This window comes from Haplochromis burtoni, unplaced genomic scaffold, assembly GCF_018398535.1.
Source record: "Haplochromis burtoni strain Fernald_Lab_line unplaced genomic scaffold, NCSU_Asbu1 Contig_656, whole genome shotgun sequence".
NCBI classification, from domain to species: Eukaryota; Metazoa; Chordata; class Actinopteri; order Cichliformes; family Cichlidae; genus Haplochromis; species Haplochromis burtoni.
Genome location: NW_024583017.1, coordinates 121,195 through 141,864, shown reverse-complemented (window position 1 = coordinate 141,864; position 20,670 = coordinate 121,195). Strand labels below are relative to the sequence as shown.

Below are 20,670 nucleotides of genomic sequence, written 5' to 3'. Positions count from 1 at the left end.
ATCACTTTCTGGCAGACGATCACTTTTTGGCACAACACCTGGAGCTATGGGGCAAAACAGTCGCATGAGTGCTGCTGTTTGACTGAGGAAGAATAAAGTAGTCGTGGTAAGCCAATCACATGACCACTTCAAGATGACAAAGCAACAAGGTGATATATACCAGTTTTTAAATTGTGTTGATAGGCCACGTAAAACCAGAGTCATGATAAACAATATATATGCAGAGTTTTTGCTTATGAGCAAACAAAAAGCAGCCCGTTCGTGTTTGTGGAAAAATGCACCGTGTTGACCAATCAAAAATGATATGGCAACATGACATTTGGTTGTTTAGGAAGAGGGGGAAGTTTTAGGAGTGACGGCGAGAGAGAGAGAGAGAGAGAGAGAGAGAGACAGCAGAAAAAGAGAGAGAGCGAGTTTTGAGATGTGAGAGATTTGTGACGTTTAGCATGTTTTCTTGTGTAGTTAGTGTGCAGTGTTGTGGATAGTTTTGTGTTGTGTGTTAGAACAATGAAGCGACTGTTGTCTCCAGGTAGAAACAGGCGCAGTGATACACCTGCTGCTGTCAGACCTGCAGGTATCAGGCTGTGATGTTCTCCTTTATAGTGGACAGAAATAATTTTTTGGAGCGGCAGAAATAGTTTGTGTGACATCTTATTGAACAGCTGGTTGTTGTGTAAATAGTTTGAAATGGTTATTTAAAAAAAAAAAGGTAAAAGGTAAACGGCTGCAAATAACTTTGTTGTTTGCAAAACTTGTGCATAGGATTTTAAAATTGGCAACTGCATTTAAAGTTATGAAAGTTGTGAAACACGATTCATTAAACATGTTTGTGGTTGTTACAGTAAAAAAATTAAGTTTTTCTACTCTGATTTTATGTTTTCTGTCTGATTTTAGATCAATTGTGTTAATACAGTATGTCAAAATAAAAACATAACTGTAAATTCAGACACGTGAGGTTGTGCTGAAAAGGACGATGCCAAACAAGGCAAAGTAAATAGTTTTTAAAGGTGAAATGTGGAGGGAAAATCAAAAGTAGTAAAAAATGGCCAATTATACTCTGGACCCCAGAGGGTTAAACACTTTTTTTAAAGTAACACAATAGTTACTTTTCAAGTAATTAATTACTTTTAGAATATTGTAACTCAGTTACTAACTCAGTTACTTTTTTGAAGCAGTAACTAGTAACTATAATTAATTACTTTTTCAAAGTAACTTGCCCAACACTGCTAGCAAGCAGCTATTTTGATAGGGTCCAGTTAAGGAAATCCGAAGAAGTTGATTCTGTTCATCTGGACGTAGCGTTTCACTCCTGCTCCAAAATTCAACACGGCAGTGACCAAAACACAGACAGCAGACAGATGCATCCATCTTTTATATACAGTATTTAGAGCAACAGAGACACCATCTAGAAGAAGTTACTCTTCACGTTATACTTTTACATTTGTTCTCGTTCAGCTGTGATTGGATAATTCAGGCTGTTTCAACCGGATGGTTTCACATCCCGCCCATTAGTCATGCAGTGAGATCAAATCCGCACACCTCAGGCTGCTGTGAATGCAAACATCTGCTCATAACGGTCTGATTTCTTCCTTCTCTTCATATTGCCATTCTTAAAAGTCAAGTTAGTCATGTTCTATTACTGTATGCACTCTCTATACTGTATACCACGTTTTGGCTGGAAATTGGTATTTTTATTGGCAAATCAAGATAATCCTCCAGTTTTTATGAGCGTTGTGATGGAAGGGTCAACCAGACTATATTTAATATATTTCTTATCGTCATATTTCCATCACCAAAACAATCAAACGTTTCCTGCTAATAGGCATGTCTAATATATCTCTTACCTCTGTGCCATAAAGCTCTACTGTTATTCCAAAAATTGTAAAAATTAATTTTTATTATAATGGTTTATTACAGTAGACTTAAATTAGACTCAATTACTGCTGTAAATATCTAACCAGCCTACAGCACGCAGTACTGTCAGCGTTAATCCACAGCAGAAAAAAGCCACATTGGTACAAACTGCAGTACCTCAGTTTCAGGAAACGATTTCTGCTTTTTTATTCCTTTTTCTTTAAAAATAAAAAATTCAGATCTTAAAATATTTTGAGGCTTTTTTTCAAAATTGCGTTTCATTGAGAGGAGTAAGCTCGAGGTTGAGATCCAAGAGCACGGTGACCATTTCTTGTAAAACAGACACATTTTTTTTGACTTTTTCAAAACACAAAATGCAAAGTATGATCTTTAAATAAAAGACATTTCCGAGTTGCCATTTTCCCCAAACAAAATAACACCGCTTTTTTATTTTCTGTCCAGAGACTGAAGAATTCCGAGCGACAGCTCTATAAATAGAAAAGTTAGGTCGCTCTGCACAAAACTTTTCATCTTGCAAAGAGAGGGCTTGTGACTTGACTTGAGCATGGGTGAGAGAGCCATACAGAAAAACAGAGACAAAGAGAAAGAAAGGGAGGGAGGGAGGTATGTTTATTCACGACTGCTGTAACGCCTCCAGTGTCAGGTGACTTACAGGAAAGAAGTTGTTGTTCTCTCTCCCTCTCTCTCGTTCTTGCTCTGTTTCTCTTTCATTTGGGAACTTTTCTCTGTTTTCCTTGTTTCATAACTTCTGACATGAATTGTTTTTCTCTCTCAAGTCCCTGACTTTACTGCCCATGTTCTATAACGGATTAACAAATCAGAGTACGAATGCCAAAAACAGGCAAGAAGCAGATTACCAAAATTATATATGATAATGGACTTAAAGCGAAGTTGAAAGGAAAATAAAGCCATTATTTGAGGCTAAAACAACTATTTTAGATGTATCTTAGACCGTACTCAGTTATGTGTTTAATGAGGAGTTTCCCCAACCCTTTAATGTGTATGTGTGTGTGTATACCCATCCATAGCAAACCAGTGAGTGTGTGAGTGTCACACATTCCAACAGAAAAGCTTACCATTAGTAGTTAGGACACAGAAACCTCTGTCCACCAACTGAAAACACTGAATTCAGTCAGGGGTTAGCTCTAGCATGACTAGTACAGAAAATAGCAGCTGATGTGAGAAATACTGAAAGTGATGGCAGTCATAGCAGTAAATGTGTTAGTCATAGTAAAAAGAGGTGGAGTAGTAATAGTAAAAACTTGAGTGTTATTGCTTTTACCAACTCACTGCAGTGTCATTTCATGTGTGAGTGAATTCCTCCCACATGCATATCTTTGACGCTTTGCCTCCAACAGTAAATTCTGCAGCATTTTCTTTCTTTCCTTTCCTTTTTTTTTTAATGCACTTCATGTCAAAGCAAACTGCACTGAAAACTCTGTGGGGGGATATTGTAGCTGAAAACAGGAAGGTCATTAATCTTCGAGAGAAAGCGAGCTGACACACAAGTCAGGGCACACAAGGAAGCAGCTTTAGAGACTAGCAGCTAGTAGCTATACGGCCTAGCTGGTTATCCATCTTTCTTTTTCTCCCGATTTTCTGCTACCAAGCAGCTTCATTTTATGCGCCCCTATTCCTTCCAGTCACGAGATCCACAGAGAGATATTCTTCCTCTCTGGTGTAGCTTTTGAAAAACCAGGATGCACTCGGAACAATGTACAAAAGTAACAAGCAAAACAACGGCTATAAATTTATCGCTTAACACCCACCAAATCGCCGGGGAACTTGCCTGGGGGTTAGGGTTTCGTTTTTGCCACATGCAAAAATGGGCACATTTTGACAAACCTTTCTGTTAAAACAGGGGTGAAACATAAGGCCTAGGGAGCCAGAATTGGTCCCGCAAAGACTCCAATCAGGCCCACTGGACAACTTTGGAAAATGAGAAGGAGGGCATCAATTTTGGACTTTTTAACTGTATGTTAACAAATTTTACACCATTAACAAAGACCTCCCCCACAGTCATTCATATAACAGCAATGAAGTAATAGACAAACATTTAAATTACACAAAAAAATCATGTGTTTTCACTATATAAGTATACAACAAAAATGCTGTACTATAGAATAATATGTAAAACAGTAACAGTAAAGTATCGCATTTTATGTGGATCATCTATTTTATTTAACAAAAAAATTCTGCTTTGTGATTACAGGAAAGTCCTTGCAGTGAGCTGCATTTAGACATTTATTTCTTACAACTTAAGACCAGTGAGTCATGCTGACAGGTTTCTTTCAGTAACTACTTCAGCATTTCTGTATTGTGTAAAAAAAAGTCTTTTTCCTACATTGAGATACCTCCAGGATTAAATGAGCAGTTAAACTTCTTTACACTGACAGAAAGAGGAGTTTCACTGGTCCGGCTCGGCTAAGATCAAAGTGGGCCGTATTTGATTCATGAGGTAAAATGAGCTCCCTCTGACATCTGTCTGTTAAAGGATTTTCCATTTGGGTGTTCCAAAGAGACAAAATTATTGGAGACAGATGGAGATTAGCCTAACCCTATCTCTAATCCTAGATGAGTTGCCGGTGACTCGTTCAGTGCTAAGACATTGGAAAAAAAAGAAATTCCTGCCTTACACTTGTTTGCCACTGTCATCCAGACTAGTGTCAGTTTACTTCCATGTCCGCCTGAACTCACATGAAAACTTTGAAGTGAAAGCTGAAGGACAAAAGTCACGTCCACAACATCAAGATGTTACCAGTTCAGTGTTCCTGGGTGTTCCTGGGTTATCGCATTAAATAACAGCCAGAAACTTAACAGAGTTCCTTCTACTAATATGAATGTGATGGACGGCCATGGTTATGAAAAACAAAAATCACACACTTTCACATCTCCTTAACAGAACCACCCCTCACACCGCTTTGATTAAAATGTGCTTCTTTGGTTTTCAGTTCACACGATACACTTCCATCAGCAAAAATGCCGTCATATTTAGATGTTATAACAAAGTCTTTCACTTCAAGTCAATTCAATTTTATTTATATAACACTAAGTCACAACAGCAGTCGCCTCAAGGCACCTTATATTGTAAGGTAGACCCTACAATAATACATTCAGAGAAAAAAAAACCCCAACAATCATATGACCTCCTATGAACAAGCACTTTGGCGACAGTGGGAAGAAAAAACTCCCTTTTAACAGGATGAAACCTCCAGCAGAACCAAGCTCAGGGAGGGGCGGGGCCATCTGCTGCGACCGGTCGGGGTGAGAGACGGAAGACTTGTACACTTTTGTACACTTGTACAATACTGTCTTATTTTGTTTTTGGTCACACAGCACTGCAGTTGCAAGCCTGGTGAAAACCCTCACCGAGCCAACAGAAGCATCTTAAAATCACCGCTGTACACTCGTTTCCGTGACACCTGTGTGACACTGACAGAGAACAAAACAGAAAGTCACAGGGTGAGCTCGAGGTGTCAGAATATGAGTTTCGTCTCTTACAACCAAGTGGACTGACGGCGTTTAGGGAGACAAAAGGTGGATTCTTGTACTGTTCACTCCGAACAGTGCTGTTTTCTGAAAGTCCAAATTTCCCAAATCTCTCCAGGGATCATTTATTAATCAGTTTACTGGAATAATCTGGCAATAGGAAAATGTTTGCTGTATCGACAAGAAAAAACGTGCATCAGAACTGTGGTTATAGTAATCCATCCTCAGTAATCTATTACTTCTTTCCGTACTGCTGCCCTCCTACACCAGACCAGACTGGCTGAGTCAGCTCCACTGCTCTATCACGATTCAGCCTGACACACTTTCCCTCCCTCCGTCTCTCCCCCCCAACTTTCCTTCATGAATCTCTTCATTCATCCTGAGCTGGTTCAAAACTTCCTCGCCTCTCCACTATTGCTGCGAGCCTCTTTCTGTTTCGCCTGATTGCGTTTGCTCCTTTTAAATCTCATGCAGAGATCCTGCGTCCACATACTCTACGGTTCTCTCCTCTTTTTCTTCCCCCCCAAACCTCACCATCTCTCTCCATCCCTCCCTCCCTGCTGGCTGCCTTCAGGGTAGCAGAAGGGAAGTGAATGGCTTCAGCCCTCCCAGCTGGTCCCATCACCCAGCAACCCAGAGCAAAACAAAAGAACACACACACAGAAACACACACACACACTTGCACACAAGCCTCCAAACAGACAGGCAGTGTACACACGCGCACGGGTTCACCGGCAGATGAGTCTGCATGTTCTTAGACACATGCAGACAGATATGCAGATGTATGCACACACCCACACACACCCACCTTTGCCCTCACAAACTCACATCTATAAACATAGCCAGCCAGCCAGCCGTCCCCTGCAGACTCCCACCCATCATCCTTTCGTCCAGTCCCCCACCCATCACCCATCGTCCCCTTCTCCCCTCCCCGGCACCTTCTCCAGACACCCAGTCCTTTGTCCACATTCTGCTCGGCACATACACACAAAAAAGACATATTTGGGGGAAAACAGATGAACATGTGTTGACCCCCCTGCTCCCCTCCCACAAAAAAGAAGTCGACACAAAGCACATTCACACACATGCATAAAAATTGCATTTGAGCAACAAAACAGAGCTCAGTTGTTATCTCAAACTCTGTAAGTAGTCTTGTAGCAAATCACAGCTCCAGAAACCTGCATGATCATGATGTGTGTGTGTGCACTTTAAGCCAAACTGCCAGACATCCTCTGCAATATATCATAAGTGTGCAGGTCGGCGCATTCCAGCAGATATGTTGTGATTAAGTCTCTGACTACTCTGTTTGTTTTTCCACTGCCTGATTCTTCTGCCTGGCCTTTCATAGTTTCACCGGATGACTTCTTACAAACCCCAGAGAAGAACTAGCAACTTAAATGCGCCTCTGTTAGAAATGAATATGATGCAAGCAGAATACAACTCAATGGGAAATCAGCTTTTATCATCAGTGAGATTTTTGTTGTCATGATCAAAGTTAACGACAAAGTCAGGGTCACTTAATATCTGATCGTGGCCATGTTAACCCACCAGGGGGCTCTGAGTAAAATGTTCTTTTCAGAGTTTTAATGTAAAAAAAGTGTTTTATATGTGTAGTCGTCGTAAATATATGGATCTACAAGGTTAGTGCATGTTTATAACTGTACTACAGCACACCATCTACAACTGTACTGATGCTGAGGTGGGATCACAGTTGAACTGTGTTTTACACACAAGCCAAAACTTAAGGTGAACAGATGAAGTGAACAACAATAATTACACAATAAAACTGGTCCAGGATACCCACGTGATGGCGTGTGAATAGTTGTTCCCTGTGCTGGATGTGGTAGAAAACAGGCACATATAAAGGACCTGAGTCACAAGAGCCGTGTCATCATGACCATCTGATCTGAGCAACTCTGAAGCCCAACTTGGTAAGCAGTAGTCACAATCCACCGACAGAACAAAACATAACATAATAATGACAGGGAGGGTTTTGCTACTTGAAGACTTTACCGTTCCCTTTCAGTTAAATGAAAAGCATTTCATGCATGATCTGCAAGTTTCATTCTGAATCTGCGTGCTATTTCAGCAGCATGGCGGTGCTCAGGTCAGCACTGTTGCCTCACGGCAAGAAGGCTGTTGGTGCAAACTCGCCTTGGTTCTCCCCTGATATAGCTGCGAGCTTTTAGGAAACACAAAGGACCGACATTCAAGCGGAAACATTTCCCTGACTATTTCGCATCTACACCGGGCGTGGAAGTAGATTAAGTACGGCTGGGAATTTTACCCAGGTGTTGATCCACCCTTTAGTGTGGATGGCTGTAAACTTGCACCTTCATAAAGCTGAGGACTAATGGTGTCAATGAATCATGTGACACTGATAATAATGGAAAGATGTTCCTGGCTCCTATACATTTTTGGTTGCTGAGCTGGTTAGCAGTTGACACAGAAAGCCCCTTGCTGTACTGACTTGTATCTGCAACAATAATTCGAAAGTACCGATAAACATTTAGTCAAGATGGGAAATTGTTCTGACCTTCAGGGTGACGCTTTACAAATCAATGCAAGCTCCATGGTCCATTAATGGAGATGTCTTGAACTTCATGCAACTGATAGGTGTCTAGGTCACCATGAAACCCATGCCCAGTATTTCAGGTGGACTCCATATATGGGCAGACTGTCAAAACAGGTAGTAGTCTTTCACAATGAGTCAACACAACTCATTTACCGCCCTATGATCTGTATGAGCACACCCTAAAAAAACCCCAAGAGGAAAACTGGGGTGATGTGCGACATCAGATGTGATTCAGTCATTTACTTAATGAGGCTGAATGAAAAGAAACACATGCACACTCACTCAGCTGTCTGGTAACACCAAACCAGAAGCAGACACAGCATTGAGGACGTAGACGATAATATTTACATGAGATGGAGCTAAAAGTTGGATGTTGACCTTGAAAAGAAAGGTTTGACCAGATAAATCGGACTCAGACTATTTCATGGCATATGAAAGTTATTTTCAGAGCTTTGAGAGTTTCCTTGTCTTTCCCAGTGGATCTCGTTGTGCTTGGTTTTCATGACTCATCATCGCTCAATATGAATACGAATGAATATTGAATATGGAACTAGTAATTACAAATGTTTATATAAGAACTGAAAAGCTAAGAAAAATGTCCTCCATATTTTTCTACAAACCTCTACAAACCTTTAAAAAGGCTCAATCAGGACAGGATCTTATCGTATATCCCATTTTTTCCATTTTCTCTTTTGTCCAAAACATGAGCACACAAACACATTAGCTGCAGAAAGCCAAAGCAGCTAATTATAGTGGACAGGTCTAGCAGGGGGACTAAAATAGAGCCGTTTGTGCAACAAAATAAAATCTGTCTTCATAAAATCAGGGGGAATGCAGTCAAAGCAATGACTGGAGGGGGGAAAAACACACACACGCACAAAGAACGGCCTGCTAAATATTTAGTTTAACTTTCTCCTTCACCATAGCAATTGTGAGCCAAACCAAACCTGTAAGAAAAATGCTTTGCTTCCAACCTTCTTCAGCCTAAACCGCTGAAACAAACAAACTACCACAGAAATGAAATGAAGTGAGATGTTTTGGAAGCACCACAACATGGAAAATCTGAGAATGTGAGCTGCTTCTTGAGGCATGGGAATGTTAAATAGGAAGGGAAACTGGGGAAAATGACTTGACTGAATAAAACCAAGACTAATCTGGTTCAATCCTGTCCGAGCACACTGTTCATGCACAGTTCTGGCAGCAACTCTATAGATAGATAGATGTAAGGAGGACTCTTCCATCTCTAGTACTTTATAGTTGGCTGGACAGCTCTGTTCACCCTGCACACAACAGAGCAAAAGATGTAAAAGAAAAAAGGGTGGAGGTGGGTTGCAAAGTGGCTTGCAGAAGAAAAGCAGGATAAAGCAGCTTAAAACAGCACCCCCTATATGCCAAATATAAGTGTTGCTGATTGTGACTGAGCTTGATTTCATGGCCTAGCTGAATTAACCAGCAGTTTACCACCAGTCAGGCTCAATCCGGTCCACCGGAGACCAATCCAATCGGTTGGGGTTGGGCTAATCAGTGTGGTTTGACTCATCTTTAAAGTGTCCACTTCAGCCCAGTCCAAACCAGTATGTCCCAGTCTTGTCTACAACAGTCTTAATCAAATCCCTTTGTGGCAATCTGGCCCAGTAAACTGGCCCAGCACCAGTTCCAGCAGTAAACACGAGGAAACACAATACAAGCCAGAACAAACACCTGATCACACACAAACACACACACACACAAACTGTCCTTATTCAGCAGAGGGATGTGTTTGCTTTCCTCCTCATTAATTATTGAAAAGAAAAATCCATCCAATAGCTACGAGTCATGAAAACCAGCTTCTGCCACACAGACACAAAAACACACAAACACACACAAGCAAACCTAAAACACGATATGGCTGCGGCCCAAGCTGAATGTTGATATTAATTGCAGGCACAATTCCACAGTCAACACAGTTTAAAATCAGGTGATTATTGTGACCTGTCGTGATGCAGGTGTCCGTTTAAAACCAACCACATGGTTAATTATCCAAACAGTAACGCAGTTTCAGTTTTACTATTAGCAGAGAAATATTGGACAGCTTAGAAAAGCAGGGAGAGCTCATGTGAAATTCTTTGCAGCAGATACCGTCCATCCACGCAGCCACTGATTGGTTTTATCACACTAAAGCATGTCTTACAGCGCTCCCAGATATTTTTAGACATCTAAATTGAGAGATGTGAGGCTAGGATGCTGCGTGGGGTCGAACCGACAGGTGCGTACTCATGATCAGAAACAAAAACAACGGGATTTTAGTTATTGTAGTTCGGCCAACTTATCACGGTCAGCAGTTGGAGCTGCAGCAGTGGCTGTGACACACAACACACAGAGGCATTAAGCAACATGAAAAAGGATAACAAAATTTTTAAAAAGCTGGCTGAGAATCATCAAGTTTTGAAGTTTTCTTCAGTTTGTCAGTAACTTAGCGACAACCAGCTTTGTTTCTCCAGGAACAACTACCAGCTGGTGCCAAAAAATGTGAAAGGATAAAAAAATAATACCAGTAACAAAAACAGATATGAGAAAAGCATTAAGTGGCCAACTAGCAGGTAAGGACCTTAATCCACTAAACAATGTGAGACATGCTGCAGAATAAGACCGCTTTCCTGCTTTTCACTTGTTTAAAGCGTTCGCCTGACCAGCTGCGTGAGTTTGCTACCCAAAGGATACGCTACTGGCTTCCACACGAGTTTTAAATTATGGCGTTACACACATCATCATTCAGTCAAAGGCCAAACAGTAATCTCTCCAAATGCTACTCTGCACCACTGACACAGATATCAGCCTCCTGAATGGCAGCCAAGCTGACACAGCACTGTATAACAAAGTATATAATCATTAGGCCGTAATCATACAGTGACTGGAAGCCAAATATCCCAGTATCAGGGCTGGCATGTTAATGCTCCCTAAATGATTCGACTCATTTGCCATGCTGATTTGTTGTCCAGTTCCAGCTCAAAGCTTTCTGCAACCCTGTGTTAGTGATCGTCCTGTAGGCTAGTGAGAGGAGGCTACAGACGGTTAACAATACAGAGTTTGTACGCACTTTTAAAGAGAGTGTATATACCCTTGTAATATCTTATGTTTCAGGAGGCAACGTGCTTTTAATGTCTCAGCAAACACTTTGAGTGAACACATAACATCTCAGCACACACCTTTGCAGATGGAGACTGAATGATTAACGAAATGTTTAAAGTACGACTGAACAATGAACACACAGACATATTCATCTGCCAGACTCTCACAAAAACACAAATAATATAAATTGTAATTTAACTTGTTTGAAGATAGGATTCAAAATCTTAAAAGGTGTGTTTTGATATCACACAACTGTGTAGGTTTCACATTTTGGTGGAAGAAGATATGTGAACCTATATACATTTGAATTAAGGTTCATATAATTATTTATCATGGCGCTGATTATCGTTTTAAAATACTCTTACCTGGAGCCAATAAAATTCAGCTTACATACATCAAGTTCCTTAAAGGTCAGCTCACTGATTCATTGGCCAAAAACTGACAAAAAGTCTTATACCTGCAAATTTCTTAAAGCACTTTTAAAAAGAAAATACAGCAGTCTTTCTTTAAAAGTAAATACCCAGAGAGTGAGCTGCCTTGGTGGAGGTGTCCGCCCTCTGAGACCTTCTTGTTGCTATAATGCATCGTCCTTCACTGGACCATCTTTGATTAATTTGATTCAAGCCCATCATGTTTTCTTCCTCTTCTTCTCATTTCCTAGTGTATACGTAAATGTCAACAATGCAGTACTTCTGTGTGCTCAACCCTAACAGCCACCATCGCATGATCATGGTCAGAAAGTCCAACGTGGGCACATGGAACTTATTTCTCTGATCATTGCTGTCATCATCGACACGTATCACACACTCACTGCTGCAGAAGAAGCGCCCCCAACCCCACTCCCCTCATGACTCCCCTCTATGGTCTCTGCAGTTTCCCCAGGAGAATAATGCAGCTGACACAGAGCCCAACACACTCAGTCTCACTCCACAGCCTACAAAGTCCAAATCTGCTGCTAACAACTTGGTGCTACAACCCTCAGGCAGAGCCTTTGGACATAACTTACACCTATTCAATGTGGCTGATCTCTCTCGCTCTGACTTTGAACAGTTAGTCTTCGTTAAACAGCTGACTCCAGTCATTCCTATCGTGTTTTTCTTGCTATTAGCTCACTGGCCAGGTCATTGCAGTCCTCAATAACTTTCAGCTACAGCGAGTCTCTCGTACTGCAGATGAATCAACTTCAACTCCAGCATCATAACCTGCAACTTTATGGCTTTGGTTCTGTTCTTGAAGCAGAACCGGCAGCAGGTGGAGACCTGCTTTATGTTAACAACAGTGACTACAGAGACCAGCTGCTGTCCAAAATGTTGGCTTTGTTGTCCATAAGAAACACACTTGGGAGACAGAATACTAATAATTTATTACTTGTCCCGAGTTCTTGGTTAATAAATGACTTCTATCTGAGAACCTCAAAGGTCCGCTGCTGTGGCTGTAGGAGAGTCTTGAAATCTATTATAACGTAACTGGAAATGGAACTGGCGATCTTAATCCTAGACCAGCGGTCCCCAACCTTTTTTGCGCCACGGACTGGTTTATGTCCGACAATATTTTCATGGACCAGCCTTTAAGGTGTCACGGATAAATGCAACAAAATAAAACCAGTACAAGTACCAAAAAAGTACCGTGTGTTATTTATTCATAACACACGGGAAAAGACCCAGAGAAACCGAGTTAATTATAAAACTGATTAAAAAATGATGCTAAAAACTGATTTTAAAAAAACCCTGAAGACCATGAATTTCACACCCCAGCCTCAATTCTTGCTGCCCGGTACCAAACGACTCATGGACTGGTACCGGTCTGTGGCCCAGGGGTTGGGGACTGCTGCCCTAGACCATAACCTTCTAATCCAGTAAGAGTCGCGGAGTGAGTCGTGCATTCAGGAAACAATGTGTGCTCAAAAACGGGACCTGTTCGGATATTAGGTTATTTTTGCACTCTACTAGAGCAGCTCTGAAAAATAATAATTTACAATATCGAGGAGAAAGCCCTTCAGTTCATCCCCCAGCTAAAATAATCAGTTTTTAGCTCCTCCTCCCTTTAAGCTCCCTTTATTCTGCCCAGCAAAAGATTTGAACAGGAAATGGGCGGAGCTGTGTGCCAGAGATCACCATATTAAGGATATCCCTTTTCTGTGACATCACACAGACCATAAGTTTAAAAAAGCTGTCTGAAATACAACATTTAGAGCAATCTCAAGTATGAGCTTCTGGCTAACAGGGATTACCTGCACTTACACTAACCTCATTATCTGAAACCTTAGGCATATCTAACATGAGCGGCCACAAACAGCACAATAGGTCCCTTTTAAAAAGAATATATTTATAGGACACTTGACTAAGGTGTTTACTGTACAACATTTTCTGATCATAATCTTTTCATTTCAGACAATCATCGCACCAAAAAAATTGTAGAACAGTAAACTAGTTCTGAAAAACATGCTGGTATTCATGCAGCATGATGAACCGAGTGTGTCAGAGTCGACCGCATTACGTTAGCATCGAGCAGCATTCTCGCTGTCTTACAGAGTAGGAGGAAGAGTGTGTGTGGGAGGGGGTATTCCAACTGAGTACATGATGTAACTCAGCGTAGTATACAGGTAGTGGAGCAATGAGTCAGTGTGCTAGGGGATGCAACATGATAACCTCCCAACGAGTCAACATCTGTGCAAGCGGCTCAGTTAGGAGCTCCTTATTTTCTCAATGGACACTGGAAATCTGCTCTTTACATCTGTCTGTCTTTCTCTGAATGCAGTTGTTGCTCCTGTTAAGAGGCCTGCTCTGCAAATGCTCCTTCTCTGACATCTGATCCCCTCAGTCGTGTGTGTGTGTGCGTGTACAGTATGTGTCTCCGATCTCTGCTTGTTGCGTCTTGTTTCCTGAGGATCTCTGAATCCAGCACAATGCTCCCTCAGTTATTAGATCCTAAGTGCATTGCGATGCACGTCGTAAACATGCTGTAAGCGTAGCAGAAAACAACACCGACGCTGGTGTAATGCTGTAACACAACGCGCTTTTACCACGAGGTCTGTTCTGGGAGTTAAAATACCGCCTCGAGTTACAGTATTTTGTCTCACGACATTTCAACGCTAACTCTTGCACACAGACAAGCCCCAACGTTAAACCACCCCCTGATTTTTAAAATTCTCCTCCCATGCTGCTAAAACAGCTCTGACCCATCAGCACATGGACAAGAGACCAGTGGGCACGTTCTGTGGCGTCTAGCACACAGACGTTCCCTGGTGCCTGTGACATTGGCAGGAGTTAAAAACACAGGAATGGGGGGTGTTTTGAGGTTCAGGGAACATCTGCGGCTGTCCTGTTGGTGGATGGTGGATGGATGGTGGATTCAAACCCAGGGCCTTATTGCACCACCATGTTGCCCCTGCTCTGTTTGGCAAATATAAAATTATTCCATCACTGAAATTCTTGTCCGGTTTTCTTTCCTGAACATTTCCTGACTTTACAAGATCTCAAAAGATAAGAAAAAAAGGCATGCAGCATTCACACAATGAAGCCTTTATCGCAGCTTTACACATTCCCACACTACAAACTTGAAAAGCACATCCATGCCAATAAAAGCCTCTTAAACACATCAAAGTATCAAATATCTAAAATAAAATCTCCTACGATTGCCACTCTTTCTCCCTGTAATGTTGCACAGTTGATCTGTTGGCTTAAAAACATTAAAAATAAAGTTGTATCCGCGTCAACATGTGAGAAAGAAAGAAGGAATGAAACAAGAAAAAGTTGCTGTTTGTTTGAATAATGAAAAGGAGGTCAGTGCCTGAAGGGGCGGGGCGATGGTGAGCGCTCTGTTCAAAGTAAAAGCACTAAAAACAAAAATGCAGAGCTGCTACACAAACACACACACGACTGCTGACTGTGGCGATGGAATGAATGGTAAGGCAGCAAAATGCAAGTGTGTGTCTGTGTGTGAGTGTGTGTGTGTCTCCTGTTTGCACCTGCAAACCTGTAAGTGCAGTTTATGGACAGCAGTCAAACACTTACATCACACACAAGCGCTGCCACCATGAAACGCAGCAACAAAAGAGAGACGTTCTCATTACAGCTTGACAATCTGTGTCGAGTATGTTTATATCTGTGTGTATATAAAGGATGTTGAAGGTCCTAAAGCGTGCACTGGCCCTTTAAGATGATCTTCACTACATCTGCTGAAGGTCATTAAGCTTAACACCAGAAATATTATGGAACAGCTTGAGATTTGTTCTTAAGATTGAGACTTTCAAGTTAGTAAATCACAGAAAAAGCACGGATGGGCATTTTCATCAGTGTCATGACCACATTATGACTTCCTTAAAAAAAACAGCAGCCACTGATTTGCCTTTTAAATATAGCTAATATCTGTTTGCATGAAGATTAGGCTTCTAATAGTGTCCAAATGTTTATGTTGCTGCATAGCTACACCTCAAACAAAGACATTACAGGGACACTAAAGGACTGAGCTGCAGCTTCCCCCACTATTGAAAAACATGCTCGGTTAATACTATAATGACTGTGACAAAGCATTTACAGAGAACTATGTTAGCAGAGATATTTGCTATCTGCAGAGTTTGTCAGATTGATGGTTTTTATGCCTTTTGTGCAAAAGTACATCAGTCTAAATCAGGGGTGTCGAACTCCAGGCCTGCAGGTTTTAGATCTCACCCTGGGTCAACACACCTGAATCAAATGATTAGTTCATCACCAGGCCTCTGAGAACAAGACATGTTGAGGAGGTAGTTTAGCCATTTAAATCAGCTGTGTTGGATCAAGGACACATCTAAAACCTCCAGGTCACTGTCACGCGAGGCCTGGAGTTCGACACCTGTGGTCTAAATACTACAATACCCATGACCTCTAGGAGCCAGTGCTGTGGAGAGGCAGCCAATCGCAGCTGCTTAATTTTATCGCATGAGATTTAAAAAAATTCAAAACTGATTTTGATACACAGACTTAATTTCCTGACAGAATCTGAAGAACCCAGTTGTTCTTGTGGAAATGCAAATAAGGATTTAAGTTAACTTTCTTACCAGGAAGTTTTATTTGCACAACCTTACACCGTTGACTTTTTTTAATTAAAAAAAATTTATAAATACTTTGTAACACCATTGTTAATGGTTTGATGATTGAATCAGATGATTTTGATGGTAATCCAAGCTGTAGAGGCGCTCCAGCTATGAGTCACCTTACATTTTCTGTGGGAGAAATGAATGGGACTTTACTGCTGGATCAGGATTGCCCAAAATAGCAGCCACCACTTTGCAACTCTATAGCAACAGTGAGGCAGATCAAGATAAGCAAACTTTAAGTTCTATGGTAACACTGCAATGAAAAGCACTCTGTGAGTGCTTTCATTGATCCATTTCATTTGTAATTTTTGCAGTTAGAGCTTATAGTTAGCTTTCCCAGACAAGGAAATGATCTGTGGGTGCTAAAACTGATCATAGCCAATATTTGCTTGCTGAGACGTAGCTGATATGAGCGGGAGTCCAGGATGGCATTCAACAAATGGCAGTTTATGCCCACAACCTTGCAGGAACATGATCTGCCCCCCTGCCTGCTGTCTGACTGACCAGTGAGCTCCATCCACCCTCCAACCTGTTCAGGCTGAGTGAAACACGTTCCATATTACCAAGCTTAATACAGCATTTATGCACACAGACTTTTGGCATAAGGTCAAGGGTTCACAGGATAACCCTGCTTACTGTATAGGGGGAAAGTAGAGGGGATACCTGCTCCCTGTTAGAGCCAGCACAGTGCAGTGGAGTAACGCCAGTCTTGCTGAGGGATTATTGTGTGGTGATGCTATCATCACAACCACTCTCCCACTGTCTATTTATAGTTCACAGAGCTCTCCCTCCCTCTCTCTCTCTCTCTCTCAGTCTCTGTCACATTCTCCATACTGAATGCCAAATGCATTAAAAGCAGAAGGTCAGGAAAAACAGAACCACTAACCAGTACTTAGCGGTTTGAGCCTCAGAAACAAGTACAACACCTGTCCTCTGTCTTACACAGATTGCACCCTGAGGTTTGCAGACTTCTTATGTTCACTTCTATGAGGCCAAGAATGCAACTTTCACCACTGGAGATTATGACACATTTGTAGGTCAAGATTTCTGCAGCTGGGAGCCAGTTTAGCTCACAGGGTGAGCAGGTGATGCTGCAAGGCTAAACGTAGCAGCCTGAGTCTGACTCCGACCTGTGGCCCTTTGCTGCTCGTTTTCCCAGGTCTCTGCCTCCTCCTGTCTACTCTTCTCTTGACATGAGGACAGTCAAAGAATCCTAAGTTTGAAGTGTATGGAAGAATTACAGTTGACCAGATCTGACTAGTGATTATATGCTTTTCTGATCTAACCTGTTAACATATACCGGGTCATTAGTTACCCATGCTGTGTTGCAAGTAAGGGGTAGAATTTGTGTTTGGATATCATACAACCCCAAGAAAGAATTTTTTGCCTGCTTGGACAGCAGGAACATCTTTTAGTTTCTTAACATCCACAGAGTCACCGCTGACCTGTTTAGGGTTAGAGGTAGGTTCACACCTTCCTCTTTAAATGGAACTTTACCCCAGTAGAAATGCATGTCATTTTTTATGTAGCATGTGGCTTAAAGGGAACCCTGACCCCATCCCTGAGTGGCTTGCTGGATATAAAGAGGCAAAGTTCATTTCCATAATGACTTAAAACACCTGAACAGATAAGTGTCCAGAGGACTTTCAAGTTAGCCGCTCAGTGGTGAGACTTGCTTCTGGAAGGGCTTTGCATCTGTTCAGTGTGGCTACTGAAACGTTTTTGGCCCAAAGCGAGTCCAGATTTGATCATCAAGGTAGCTTTTAGCAACATGGTGTTCTCTTTACTGTGACGGTCAGGTTCATGATTATACTAGATCAGGTATTTCTGCTTTTTAGTGTACTGCAGGATTGTAAGTACAGCAGAGTCTTGAAAGTAGGGAAAGCGACAGCTCAAGCTGGACGGTTTGCTGATTTTGCCTGCCAGACGGGCCACAGTGTCTGAGACCCAGGCTGGGAACACTGAAGAACCACAGCACCTTAATCTGGATTAGCTGCTGAGTTAGAGGCCTGGATGCTTGTGTAATCCCTCTGCCAAAGTTCCACCAGCCAGCCCCGCATTGGCCATTTGACGGCAGGAGTGTTCATTCAGGCCGGTCAGCCCGGGCTGCACTCAGATATGAAGGTCTATGCTCCTAGTGAGCAATGATGATTTAAAATACCCAATAAACACGATCCTAAACACGTGTTTCTTCCTTCGGTTTGACATCGACGGCACATAAATTATAAGTACATGTGTGTATGAAGTCCAGGCACGAGGGAATACTCTGCCGCACTGGAGCAGCGCAGCCGCGCAGCGCGATCTGCCTGTCAGTCAGTCAGTGCTGGTGTGTGAGAGCTTAAAGACAACTCGGTTATATAATGAAGGCAGTAGCAGAACAGCAAATGAGCGCTGATTCTGTGTGAGCGTCAACTGAGAACACCGCGGTGAGTTCATCCAACTCCAGAAGAATCAGATCTCCCTGAAAGCCCTTTAAAACTATACTCCCCCCCCCAAAAAAAAAAAAGTTCCTGTGCTCCCTTCATGATTAAGAACTTGAAGTGACGAAGTGACGCCTTTTAATTAAACTTTTTAAACACGCAAAAATTACAATGAGCGATGTTTCATTTGTCAAACATAGGCCGATTTCAAGAGCATCGTCATTTCACACGTAAAACACATCTGCGCGCTTGACCTGTTATGCATTATCGTTCAGCAGCATGTTCGCTCCAATAAATCGCTATTTTTCCAGTGAAGTTTGGCGCTGAACTGTCTACGCGCGTTATGATCGTGCGTAACGGGAATTCCACGCTGCGCTTTTCCACTTCTGACAGCCTCTGCTGATGTACACAGGCAACGTACTTGCTCCTTCTTTGAACCAGTTTATGATGGGTTATTGTTTTTTTCCTTACAATGCTGAAAGCTACTTGTGGGGATGTTTAAGGTGTTAAAGATAAGAAGACTCATAGAAATGGAAACATAAACACAAAAATACATCACTTACGATCACAACCAAGAGGAGCCCCAGACAGCGAGTGTCTGTACAAGAGTTCATGATGCAGTTTCAGACACTCACCCTGTATGGCAGATCCGTCCAGCACGGTGCTGAAGTAGAAAAATGGATTTGAAAAAATGGACTCTGAAGCTTCTGTGATGGGAGAAAGGTCACACGGCCAATGCCGGGATGTCTAATTTCTGTTCTACCTAAAATCTGGTGGACTACGTACGGGCTCAGTCCAACGTCTCCAATGTCACACAGACCGCCGCCAATGCGAAGTCTTGTAATATCAGCCAGCCTCGTGCTGCATTCAAGTGTCATGGGACAAATAATATTCTTTGAATTCTGCTCCTGAACGAAAAGAAATCACTCAGTGTGGAGGTTCAGTTGCCTACGAAAGCCTATTAAACATATTATACATGTGGTTCATAACACGGAGATGTGCTTTGTAAAATTCGCCATGTTTCAGTCTGACTTTGAGTCTCTTTATCAGTCGTTTGTTCCTGAAGTCCGTGAACGCGTCACACTTCGCTCTGTGACAGACATGTCGTGCAGTGACTCAGAGCTGAGTCACTGTTTCGTGTCCCGCCCACACAGCGGTGGCGGCCAATCGCGCCTGTGCGGAAGCGGGTACGGCGGCGAGGAGTCACGCAGCCCTCAACAGTAACTCAGTGTGCAGTTTAAAGGGACGCCAGCCCCGTACACACACCCACCCTCACTCCAAGCTCCCGCTCCGTCCACGGAAATCGTTCCTATTGACCATTAAAGGCAGGTGGGTGGGAGCGCAGGGGACACATTCACATAAATATAAAGAAACATGAAGGATGATTTCTGAGTCAGTGGATTCAGACCAAAGACTGACTTGCATTGGCCATAGTCTGTGAAATCTATGGATGACATGTATCCTCCCAGTTTTTTTTGTTTTTTTTTTGGGGGGGGGGGGGGGGGGTGACCAGATCTTGTTGGTCCAGATGAAACTTAATGCTTAACGTGCCCTGTGGAGCACCTTTTTCATTTTTTTATTCCGAAATTCTCACCTGAGCAGGTAGCTCCTGTCCATTTATGCAGCTCTTGGTGGAAACCCTCTAAAAGAAAAGTGTCAGTGTGTAGAGAAGACTGTAAGCTAAGAACCAAACCCTCTGAATATAGTTGGATTTGAGCATTTAAATGGGGCTTTCACAGTTGACGGGTCGTGGTCAGTCTTCATTCTGCCTGGCTACAGGTTGGGGAAGGTGCAGGCGTCCTGCAGACTTGAGATGGTACTTTGTGTGTCATAGGTAGGAAGAGATATCACGGCCATCTGATGGTCGAGGTATAAAACCACTGTCACCTCTATTTCTTATATGAAATAGCTCTTTCACGCAGGAGCTACTTTGGAGAATGGACTTCATTTTTGCTGTCCTTACTGAGCTGCTTCTCCTAGAGTGTTGAAAGATATCCGTGGACATGCCTGGTTGCACTCCACCCTGCTGGATCCCTTACGGGGCCTCATGCAGCTGGCTTTGGCTGGGAGATAATATCCTACTGTGTGCTGGCAGCATCACTGAGAGGTTAATCTTCCAAAACTGGAGT

The 20,670-nt window shown here is 42.3% G+C and overlaps 1 protein-coding gene across 1 annotated transcript in view; it reads right to left on the bottom strand.

The window, feature by feature from the left end:
- The window catches only part of sertad2b (SERTA domain containing 2b), a 41,491-nt gene extending 22,107 nt beyond the window's left edge, over nt 1-19,384 (bottom strand). The window contains exon 1 of the mRNA XM_005949457.2: nt 19,177-19,384. The gene's annotated coding sequence lies outside the window, so the exon portion shown is untranslated. The remainder of the gene's footprint in view (nt 1-19,176) is intronic.
- Between the last annotated feature and the right edge of the window lie 1,286 nt (nt 19,385-20,670).